This window comes from Apteryx rowi, unplaced genomic scaffold (genome assembly GCF_003343035.1).
Source record: "Apteryx rowi isolate R43461 unplaced genomic scaffold, aptRow1 scaffold_329, whole genome shotgun sequence".
NCBI classification, from domain to species: Eukaryota; Metazoa; Chordata; class Aves; order Apterygiformes; family Apterygidae; genus Apteryx; species Apteryx rowi.
Window position 1 is genome coordinate 819,776 of NW_020449741.1, and position 10,839 is coordinate 830,614.

A 10,839-nucleotide genomic window follows, 5' to 3' on the forward strand; every position below is an offset into this window, starting at 1 on the left:
GGCCCGCGGGCTCCGCGGGGCTGCCCGGGGGAGAGCATGGCCTGAAATGGCAGGAAGCGGGTTGCGAGTGCCGAGACGTGCCCAGAGGGAGCGGGGCCGGGAGACCTGAGCCCCAAAACGGGGCCCCCTGCCTTGAGGGAAGCACGAACAGCACCCAGGGAAGGTGGGGGTCCCCAGCCCCGGCCACCACATCCTGTCCCAACAGGTTTCAGCCACTCTCCCAATACTCCTTTTTCAAACAAGCGACGGCAAGGCTTGCTGCAGGAAAGGTGAGAGCATGGAGGTGGAAGCTGTTGTGAGTGTGCACGAAGGAGTAGTCCCAAACGCAGAAATATCTGACACCCACGCCAAGTGTCCTCACATCACTGGCTGGACAGCAGCCCTGCCTGTGCAGAGCCAGAGGGCTGGAGTTGCCACGCAAACAGGCTTCAGGGCAATCATCCCGGTTGTCAGTATGGCAGTGGTCAAGCCTCAACATTTGTAGCAAAGGCCTTCAGGCCATGAAGAAGCCTTGCCAGCACTCTTACATGCACAGAGTTAGGATTTTGTGTCTCCATCAGCCCAGAACAGTCCAGTTCCAGCTCAAGCCTCCTGATAACTGGGTCCTCTCTCTAATTCTGCTTTCCCTACCTCCTACTGCCCTGTCTCATGTCTGCTTCTCCACAGGAGCCCATACCACCTTTAGAGCCTTCTTCCAGCTGTACACAGTGCTAAAATATGAGTAGGGCACCAAGTTATAACAGCTTCTGTCCCAGAGACAGCATTCCAGAGTATAACCTTTTCTACATCATTGCACAACTGAATGTGCTCCAGTGTCAGCATCTCAGCACCTTCTTCAAGTGAAGTTAAGTCTTCCAAAGAGCATCATCACTCCTGCCTGAGAGAAAGCACCTTTTCCCCTCTGTCCCTCAAGAGCAACATGGCTTGAAAGCAAGCTGGGTTAAATCAGTGGCTTTTTCTTCACCCCCTTCTCAAATAACGTGGGGTTGAGGAAAAAGATCTAAATCTCCTGGCAGAGACCTAGACCCACAATCTTTGAGGCACAGAGCCTGGTGTGTGTCAACATAGCAAAAACCCAAACCCTTCTCACCTCCTTTACCTCCGCATTGCTCACCACTGAGCTCACACTTGAATGATGTCCAGAAATTGGACACACAGCTGGTTCCTCCAGGCTGACAGTGTGTAAGAACACTCCTGTCCATGCCAGTCACTCCCTCCCAAAGGCATGAGATAACCAGCCACCCATTGGGTCCAAAGCAGGGTGCAGAAGGAATGAGACAGATTGCAGTGCCAGTTTCTCACCACGTGATGCTTATGACCCATCAAACAAGCTGAAGGGCTGCAATGGCAGGCCATGCAGGAGCACCCCACCAGCTGCAAGCTGATCGCACATGGAGCTGGATAAATTCAGCAAACTTAGAAATGGAACGTTCCCCCCAGGGTTTTGTCTTTCTCTCATCCCAGAAACACCAAACATCAGGATCAGACTCAAAGAAAAAAAACAAAAAACAGGGAGAGGTCAAGGATCCAGGCCTGAGTTTGTATAAAGTCAGACCGGCCCCTGGACTTCAGTGGGACAAAACCACCACACAGCAGCTCAAGAACTGGTCACAGTGTGTTCAGATTATTTAAAGTATGTGGAATTAAAGCACACAGTCTAAAAGTATTCAGTCTTTCTTGCCTTGCTGTGTATTTCTGCTACCATAATACTGGCTTGGTCTGCTGAACTCTGAGCCTCTTCACTTATTTGTATCACACACACATACAGACTATAGTTACAGTGATAAAACACTCCTGTTCCCTGGCTCTTTTATCATTATCTCTCAAAACAATTTGCAAAAGAGGTCAGTATCATTATCCCTTGATACTGAATATTATCAGTTAAACACTCTTGTTACCGATTTTCTGAATCCAATACATATGCGATGGTTGAACATAAGTCAGCCTTGATGCACAGGCAGATGTATATTCTGCCTTTGCTCACTGCTGGGTGGGAGAATGCAGGTCTCTTAGCAGTGTCAGAATTAAAGCAAACACAGTAAAGACAAGCAACTCAGGGAAGAGACACCCAAGAGTCAGGAATGGGGCAATTACTCAGTGAGATGTACTGCTGTTGGCACTGCTCCGTTAGCAAATCCCAGTGAGGGGATTAACATCTGACTGTAATTGTAATAATAAAATCCAACATGTATACAGCATTTTTCATCCTGAAGGATCCCAAAGCACTCAAGTAACTTAATTCCTTTAGCTGTCTCCTGGGCTTTATAAACTTGCTTCTTAATCATCCTGCACCAGTCAAAGATGGCTTTACTCTGGGCACAGCTAGGTCACTTTGAAAAGTCTCCCATGGGAGAGAAGAGGCTGTCCAGGGTGGGCTGAAACAGGTGTCCCCTTTTGGAGGCAAAATCCCTGGAAAATGGTGTTTGGCACTTCACAGGGCCAGTGGGGGCAGGAGGGGGGAGGCACCAAGGTCTGCAGGGGGCTTTGAAGAACCTCCTGTCCCTTCAGGCCAGCAGCCCAAGGTGGGCTAACACGGCGGCTGCCAACAGGCTCCTGCAATGCTAGCTGACTTTCCAGAAGGGAAGGAAGCATTTCATCTGGCTTTTTTCTTAACTTTTCAAGAAAAAAAAAAGAAAAAAAAAACCCTAGACAGGAAATTTAAGGCTTCATTTTGCTTTCTGGGCCCACTGTAACAGCCAAAGTCCCATTCTCCAGCCCCTTCCCATTCTCTTCTTCTCTCTGGGACCAAAGGCGCAGGGGCAAAAACCTATTTATGACTCTGTGCTTGGGCTAAAAACCTGAGTAGTTCTATCCATTCATACTCCCTCTTACTGCTCTTTATGGGCACATAGCCCAGCTCACAATCAAGTCCTTAATTAGAGGATTTAAGGTTGGAAAGGACACACATCACCTACAGAAAAGTCTTATCAAAATATTTCCTTATAAGAAGAAAGACATGATGCTAAAAGCACCTTCTGAGGGATAAAATGATTGCAAGCTATTTATTTTTGGTTCTTTCCCTTTCTTGACATCTTTTTGCCATCTAAAGAAGACCTGAAACATTTCTGTGGGAAAAAAAAGGAAATTTTTTATTTCACCTTTGGTACTGAGACCATCTCTACTCTAGCAGTAAAACATCAGTGACATAATCTTAGTAACAGGGCTATTCAACTGACTTGAGCTTTTTTATCTTCCAGTTTGTTTCAGGTAGCACTGATTTAGCTCAAATGCCAAGGGTAAAGATACAGAAGAAAATATCTTTGTTGCAAAGTCATCCCTACTCCCTGAGTTCTAGGCACAAAAGCCTGAAATACACACCTGAAACCACTAAAAAGTCTTCTGTCCAATGCAGGATGGCAGGAAGCCCAAGCTTGAAAACCTAAAAAGGAGGAGGAGAGGGGAGGGGAGGGGAGGAGAGGGGAGGAGAGGGAGAACACCCAACTCCCAGCTGAATGTCCTTTGTCTCTTTTGGAGATTTCTGTTGGTTTCTGTTTGTTTAAGTTTTCCAGGCTCTCTTAATGCTTGAGAAATAATGCTGATGGGCTGGCATGGCAAGTGTGGGGAAAGGCTTGTGTCTGACAGGACAAAAGCCCTAATTTTCACTTAAAGAAAAAGAACAACTAACGATGGTGCACCGGGTTTTCATTAGAGGTATGTTTATTTTCCAGTAGAAATACATTACCCTGCTCTCGTCAGTGTGTCTGAAGCAGTGGTTCCCAAAGTATGCCATGGCAAGTGGTTGGCAGTGGTCCATGGAACAGACTCAAGCAGTGGAGTTTATGAACTTGCTGGTTCCATGTGGTATGCTGAGAACAGGACGAATCTGGAAGGCTGACAGTGGCTTGCTACTCCCCAAACCTGGGCAGTCCCTGCTCTAAATCCTAGGGAGATAGCGAACCGTGTGCACTCATCCAGGCTGGTTGTGACTTGGCATGTGCTTCTGCACAGCAGAGATCAGACACAAGAATCAAGTATCTCTAGTTGGCTAGATTCCCTTGGGGCAAAAATGTCACCATAAGGGTCAAATGAAAGGGATGCACACACAGTGTTTCTCATTTTCTTCGTAGACCTCCTTAACTTTAATTCTTGTAAGCAGGTTATTAGTCCAGATATTAATGGAGTCATTCACCAGCTCACAGGTGTGTCTTCCCTTCCCATCAGGACTGTCCTGTTCTCCACACCCAGTTAACTTCTGGCTTTAGCTCCCTAAATCTGTGCAGGTCTGGTACCTATTCTGTTACATACACAGCTCCATCTTCCAGAGCTACGGGCCATGAATGCAAACAAAACCCCTTCTTTTCCTCAGCTGCCCAGTGGAGCCCCTCCTCAGTGCGGCAATGCAGAAGTATTTTAAAAAGGTTTGTTCTGGAAAGCTGAATTAGCAGCACTGGGCATCATGATAGGAATTCAGTAAGACCTCATAGCGATGCTCTTGGGAGCACAGCAATTGCTGCCAGTACTTACCCTGCATGAAGTTCAGATGTACTCTTGCAGCCAAAGAGCTAATGAGAGAGAGAAACCACCCCTTATGCTTCAGGGAAGGGCTTATTTGTGCCTCAGAAACACGTTTTCTCTATACCAAGTAGGGTCTTTTCGCTATTTTGAGCTTCCTGCCTTCCTTTTTTGTCCTCATCATGAGGTATTTTTTTTCTTTTCAAGCCTGTGGTGCCTTTCTTTCACTTGGCACCTTGGTACTGTGCTCCATCCCTCTCTGGCTCACTCATTTATGATCCAAACTCTTTTCCTGCCATGTGCCTAGGACTGTACCTGTCTGTTTTCTGTGCAGGTATACCTTATGATCCCCGTCAGCTGCCTGGATTTCCTTCTCTTCCGCTGTCATTTGCACTCTGTTGATGTCAACGCTGAACTCTACCTGAGGCATCTTAGTCTCCCATATCTGATATCACTCACTGCAACCTCCTATTTCTCTTCTATCCCTGATAGCCTAGTAATTGCTATACTGGTTCCAGTTAATGGTTTGTCCAAATTCTGGCACATTTCCAGCAGCGGCCAGATGCTTCAAAAGAGGTACCATAACCCTATTGCATGTGAAGAAGTCCAAGGGGATTTCCTCCCCTTAAAGCCTGTGGTTGATTATGTCCAGTTTTTGTGGCCTATAATCTAGACGATTGGGACAGGTAACACTAAGGATGACGGAGAAGGCTGCACCAGGCAAAGGGTTTTATCTTGTTGGTCTCAGTCCATTAGTGGTGACCATAACACTTATTACCTGACAGACCTTATTTAATAGGCTGATGGTCTCAGTACAGCTCCTTCTGGACAGGTTTTGACATTGCAGGAGGGAAAGGGAGGGTTGTTTCACTGCAGCTATCAGCACTTACTTTACTGTTCACCCTGTAAATATTCGCATACATCAGTCATTCTAGCCCAGCACTTGTGGGCAGGAAATCTTTCCCTCCAGCAAGTAAATTCCACAAGGAAAACTCCCTTGTGCAACAGTTTGATCTTCCTGACCCCGCTCCAGCCTAAAACACCCACTGCTTGCTCCAGGGGACTTTGAGGAAACTGGGCTGTCAGGATGGAGTCTTTGAAACTCGCCAGTGCAAACTCTTCTCCTTGGGGATCTGAAGGAACAGTCCTCTGTGGAGAGATCAGGAATGATCCCTGGAGAGCCGCCAACTTTAAAAAACAACAGCATTGAGCTCTGACATCTCTACCCGCTTGGCATACATCTGTCACCACATGTGTTGACACAGAGCAATGTTGCCATGTCATGTTGCACGTGGTAGTCTCTGCCAACACTAGTCAAAGGCAGCAAGAACTGCTCAGGGCAGCTATTTTTTGAAAATGTCCTGAATAAAAGGGCTAGAGCATGCCTCCGGGACATGGCTTGTAGTTAAGGGTGGCAGTGCAAAGGAGCAATTCTGCCTCAGAGAATTCTGAGCCACTCTCGAGAGAGAATACATTGCTGCTAGTGCAAACCAAAAGCAAATGACCTACCCCAGGCCAGTCTGGGGACACAAAACTTTGCCATCCCTTCCTTTTCTTACTTGCCCCCTCTTCTGACAAGTCCTATCTTTTGCCCCATGCCACCTTGAAATCAGGGAGACCAGGATTAGGGTGATGGTAACTCTTGCTGTGCAGACACACAGGGCAAGCCACTGCCCAGTGCAATATACCGTGGATATTCATTGCTCAACACAGCTTTGAGGAATCTCCATCAACTGCAACTGAACCAAAGATCTAGCTACGGCACTTACATAGTCTGTTCCCAAAGCATCTCTTCTTGCAAGTGTCATCCCCCAGCAAACACCACCAGAGGACACAGCACTTTTACAGATAGGGAACCCCACCACCTCTTCTTGCCAGACCCAAGCATTGGCTTGAGCTTTCCTTCCCATATGGCACCAGCAGGTCATGTTCCAGCCAGTCCGTATCCTGCCCTTAGGCTCCCTCCCCAGGGAGCCAGCTGGCATGATCCAGGATTTAGCAAGGATACAAACCATTATCGAGGCATGGTGGACCTGAATGCTGAAGGGAACACCATAGCAGTGATGCTTCCAGAGACACCAACCCGTGACTCTAACTGCTGTGTAATGGAAAAGTACCCAAGAGAGCTACAGTCCTGCTAACAGCCTGGACACAGCAGAACAGAGCTCAGCACTGTGTCAAACCCACCTGGGAAGACCAGGGAGTACTCAAATAGTTCAGTTATCTCACTTCTCTCCACACAGCTCTGACTAAATTGCAACTTCACCTGTGTCAGCCAGTTTAACACTGACCTGGGACACCTCTATGCTGAGGTTACAAAGGACCTCAGTGCAGCGACCTGGGTGACCTGTCATGCTGTGTCTGAAGCAAAGCGAGGAGCTGAGCCCAGCTCTTTTCCCCAGCCTGGCACCCTCAGCACACACCATTCTCAACTTGGCAATCTGACTGTTTCTTAGGAGACGTTGTTGCATGGAAGGCCACAGAAAAATGTACGTGGACAAATTTTTTTCACTAAATACATCCATTTTCACTTAAGGAAAAACCCTCACAGGAATCTAAATTACAGTGATTTCTCTCATCATCTTTTTAAATAAAAGTACAGCTGGCCAGAAACATGCATTAAAACAGTTTATCCCAAACGAAGTATCACAAACTTACCTAAGAACAATGAGTTAAACCCCACTTTGAGCTTTGCAAGAACATCTCATTTGGGCTTTTATATACATCTGCCCTCAGCCTGCTGTAAAAAGGAAGCAACATCACTGCAATGGGCTTACGACAGGCTTACCTGAGCCAGTTGCAATAAATGTGCCTGCTTGGACCCATGGTACCGATCTTCTAGCTCTCTGGCATGGCTGCCCATGCTCCCACAGCTGCCTTTGCTGTGCTGAAGCATTTTGCACACTCTGGGAAGCCCTGGGCAGCTCTCCCATACCGTCCCAGCAGGAGCTAGAGCTGAACACACAGCGGCACCAGCAACACGTAGGGCCGTGCAGCCAGGGATGGCTTACCGCATGGCCAGCTGGGAGGAAGAAGGACCAGCCAAGCCAATTACACATGCAGAGAAAGAGATTCCTGCCCACAGCAAAAAGAATCAGTATGCCAAACCTGTTACAAGGAGACAACTGTGTGCCAGCCTAGGCCTCTGGTTGGGCAAACACTGCTCACTGCAATGGTTATTAACTGATTATCAACCCAGGGCAGGGGGGAATGGTCAAGCTTGTAGCCAGACATGTCACTAAACAGTTACAAATGCTACTGTAATCAAATCAAGCTGGGCAAGGCCTATAGTTTGAGCTCCCATATAGCAAGGCCAGCCTTTGTTTAGCAATCAGGGCTGCAAACCATGGGTTGCCTTACCCAGTGGCCTCAGGAAGCAGAGACTTGCTCCCATAACCTAGTTACGGCTTTGCTGTGCCCATGGGACTCTCTTGTCAGCTGACCTAGCAGGTGGCTCATGTTGTCTCTGACCAGCACACTGGGAGGTCTTGGAGCACCTTGCTCTGAGCTTGTGCACCTTCACATCCTTTGCTGGGTCCTTCTTACAGAGCCACTCTGATCTGCATGGCAGCACTGAGGAGCTACATCCCAGACAGTCCCACTAAGACAGACCTCTCTTCCTGCTACCATCACCCACCATTAGAGGGGCATGGGCATCAGAAAAGAGCAGGGCTCAGAGGACCAGACACTCAAAGCGACTTTAATCACCAGGAGACAGGGAACCTCCAAGTCTTGGAGGAGCTGGCTCCATCGCTTGCCAAGCCAGCATCCATGGAGGCCAGAGCAATCCTAGGACCATGTGTGGGAGGTTCAGTATCACCAAAGCCTGACATTTCTTCTGCACAACAAGGAGCAAGGGTAGGTCAGAGAGAAGGGACATGGGTTTGCTTCCTCATGTTTCAGGTAGCTCCAGGACTGACATTTCTCACTGGTGTGAGATGGGCCTCTCTGCCCAAGAGAAGCTAATGAAAGCCAGCTGGAGGCATGGGCTGGTACTGGATGGAAACTGGGATGCTATGTTGGCATGCGGCCTTGTGCTCACCCCGAAGAAGACAGGCCTGTGGCTAATAAAGTGAGCACTTTTGTTGTTGAGCCTTCCAAGTCACCTCTCTCTTTGTTTTCATACCTCCTGCCTCCAAGTATGAACAGATCAGGCTCTGCATCAGCCAGGGGAGGAGCAATTTCCTTTTTCCTTTAAATCCTTCTGAATCCAATGGCTGGGCTGGTGTTCAGCTCCTGGGTGCAATTTGCACTGTCCTGAGCAGTCTGCCCCCAACACCTGCCATCTCTAGACGGTAAGGGAGCCAGGAAGGGTGCAGAACAGGAGTGACATGACTTCTCCCCCAGCCAGGCTGAGCACTGAAGCTGTTTCACAGAGGCAAGGTGCAGTGGTGTGACTTTTCCCTTGCAGGCGCTTCTTCTCCTCGTAAAAGAGATTTCTTTTTACTCTGAAATATGAATTGGCACACTTTGAGCACAGTCTAACTGGGAAGTCTGGATGCCAGGCACTGGCTCCACAACAGTCTCTGCAGCTCAGTGGTGGAGGTTATGCCAGTTCTGAGCTGCAACTTCTCAATGAAGTATGCTCAGCCAGCTGCCTCCCACTTCCAATTCTCTTTCATAGCCTTATTACTGGGCAGCAGGGAAACTGTGGCTGCCACAGATGCTTCACCTGGCATTTCTCACTCCAGTCTGCAAATTCAGTTTATTTCAGCCAAGGAAGACAAGAATATATATTTGACAAAGTTTCTTCTAACACAGGACTCTCAGCAGCATCCCAACTTTCATCAGTTCAGGCTTGAAATCCAGGCGAGTGAGCCTTCTTCTACCTGCTATCTTGTCAACAGGCCTGATTCAGTGTCTGAGAAACTATGTTTTTTCTGCTTTCAGTAGGCTTTGTTCAAGCCCCTGGCTGAGTTAAAATTCCACCTATGTGAGTTTGTCTCAGAGATGTGTTTCTGCCAGTGTATTTGTTCTTTGCCCTTGATTTGGTTCCAGGTTTACTTGTCCGTAAAACACTATGGAGATGTATGGAAATAAACACATAAGCTGGGTACTCAAAGGAACCTAGGGGAACACAGTAGGCAGAGCCAGCTGCAATGCAGAAGGGGTTGGATGCCAAATTCTCTCTAAGTTCCTGTTTGAAAAAGCCCAGCCATAAATAATAAGACAATATAATAACATCATCTCCAACCCAAAGCAAGTGGTTGTAATTCTCCCTTCACGCCCTGAGGAGGTATGAAGCCCAGGAGAAAGGCAGCTGATGTGGAGTGGAGTGCACTGGCAGAGCATCCTGGAGCTCCCCATGTGCCTCTCCAAGGCACACCCTGCCGCGAGAAGGCAGAAGCAGGGGAAAGCTCACAGGACCCAGTTCACAGACGCACATCTTAACACCTGTGGAGTGCTTTCCATTCAAAGTCCTCCACTGACTTGAGCAGCTCAGCAGGGACCTCCAGCTCTGTGCCCCATCATTAATGGCTAGCTCACTTGGCCAGTGGCAAGGTCAGGAATAAACCCTCCCCACTCAGGCCTCTTGGGCCCACTCTATGCCTTCAACACGCCAGCCTGAGCTGTGCTTCATTGCCCTCCTACCCCCCCAAGGACACACAGTACATTTAGCAGGTCAAGAACTAAGAGCACATTTGCATTTTGCCCAGATTTGCCAGTTAGTTGGGAACCTTCAGTCTAGTCAGTTGCTTATTTTTTTAAAGCAATGAAAGAGATTTCCCAAATCCAGTTGGATCTAAGATTACACACAGGCAGAGACACCATCAGTCTCTGTCAGTCATTCCCTCCAGGCCTGAAAGTTAGCAACAAAGGAGTTGAAATGAGTGAACAGCAGTGCTGATCCTCATTCCTTCTTGCCTTTGCAACCGTGTAGCAGTTCACAATACAAAGTGAGAGCAAAGAGAGTGTGAGAAGCTACTGTTCAGATCTGGAGGCATTTCAGTTCCACTCTGTCCCTTTGCAAATGCTTGTGAAAGATGCAGTGCAACCAGGAATCACATGTGGAAGCAAGTGGCTCTTTTAGCAGCCTCACAGAGGACCACAAAGGGAAAGAGAGAAACGCTCTTGGCCCAGTTGACAGTTTGGCATGGCTTTTGTCCAGATGGACCTTTCAGGGGGTAGCAGCAAAAGGGCAGCAGTGGGAAGGAAAAATGTCCAGCCAGGGGAGAGCTGTGAAATGGTCATTCCAGCAGGAGGACTGGAAGACCATGGTTCCTCACTGTCTTTTCCTTCAGGTAAATAACTCCTTCAGTTCAGTGATGTTCAGACTGGGCCATCCTGGAGTCATGGGCTTCGTACAGAAGAAGCGGTGATTTCTTCATCAAAAACTAATAAAGAAACTCAAAACCTTGGATCACTCCCAGCACTTGCAGAGTCATT